This window comes from Etheostoma spectabile, unplaced genomic scaffold (genome assembly GCF_008692095.1).
Source record: "Etheostoma spectabile isolate EspeVRDwgs_2016 unplaced genomic scaffold, UIUC_Espe_1.0 scaffold363, whole genome shotgun sequence".
Taxonomy (NCBI): Eukaryota; Metazoa; Chordata; class Actinopteri; order Perciformes; family Percidae; genus Etheostoma; species Etheostoma spectabile.
In genome coordinates this window covers 189275-190602 of record NW_022605593.1, presented here as the reverse complement: position 1 = coordinate 190602, position 1328 = coordinate 189275, and the positions used below count along the sequence as shown (strand labels likewise).

Sequence of the window (1328 nt, the reverse complement as noted above, 5' to 3'; positions counted from 1 at the left end):
AGTCCCAATAAGTCGGCGTGTTCCTTTAAGAAATGCTCCCGGGACACAAACACATTTCCTGGGTGAAAGTTTCCCCTTAACCTTTAAGACAAACTCAGCTCCCTTGAGTTAAAAAGGGTGAAAAGCTTCACGTTTTAGGACCCCCCACCCCCTCCAAATGCAGACCGGAGAAAGTTATACAGCAACAGTCAACGTGGTGCATGAAGTAATAATACAGATGAATTACAGTGCATTGCTTTTCTTGGCGATGTATATGAAAGGTTCATGAGAACAGCCTGCACTGTCACCACAGATTTAGTGTCTTTTAGCAGGGCCTTGCATGTTGACTCTGCAGTAAATGATGAATGGGAGAGCACCCTGAAGAAAGCTGCCATCTGTCAGCAACGTCAAAGAGATATTATCTGCAACGGAGAACACTCCTGCAGCAAAACCCGTTTCGGCTTCTCTTGGCACACATGCTCGAGGCTATTATTGTAATTTCTCTGAGAAAATGCATACAGCCAAAAGCAGAGACTTGAGGGGGCAGAGCCGACCAAGCAGAGATGTAGCAAACGTAACATTGATGCTTGATTTCAAACAGTTTTCAGCTTTTGCATTTATACAAAAACACACAGACAGACCGAGATAGACTCACACACAGAGATAGCAAGACAGGAGTGCACACGCACACAGACACTTTTAATGCAGCAATTACACCTTCTAGTCACAATAGTGATGGGGCCCTCTTGTGGCCGTAGTAATTATGACTGGCACAAAGCAGGAAGTAAGGTGATAAAGTAGCAAGGGGGTAAGGCTGCCTCCACAAAGTGTAGCCAAGTGGGTCAGCCTCTCCAAGCGTAGCGGCCATGGCGCCATTTTAAAGCTCCAAAGCCATCACCTGTTAGCATCCCGTCGACTCCATTCATTTTGACGTCACTTTAATAGCAAATAACTTTACATCTGAAGCGTTTTAAGATGTGTTTATTTCTAACAATGTATAAAAGGCTCCATTACCTTGTAGCTCATGTTATGACTCTGTAGCAGATGTTTTTGTAAAAATAGGCCAACGATTGCCACATAACCCGGTGACTTACCGTCACCTAGTCGACAAATCACCGTGTTGTCAGGAGAAGCAGGCAGACAGTTTGGACTTCCAGCTTTTTTGTTTAATTACTTATGTTAACTAGCATGTTAGTTAGCAGTAATTAGCCGGTGTCTGTTATCCCCTAACCTATACCTTTGCTCTCCGTCTCTGCTGATTGGGAATGATTGAGATTTCTCTTGCACAGCTACCACAAGACTTACAGCTTTCAGACAGGTTGCTCACGTCACATCTACGTCTTCAAGTT

The 1328-nt window shown here is 44.2% G+C and overlaps 1 protein-coding gene across 1 annotated transcript in view; it reads right to left on the bottom strand.

Annotated features, from left to right (window-relative positions):
- rhbg (Rh family B glycoprotein) overlaps positions 1–1328 on the bottom strand; it is a 20711-nt gene that overhangs the window by 3821 nt on the left and 15562 nt on the right. The window lies entirely within an intron of this gene.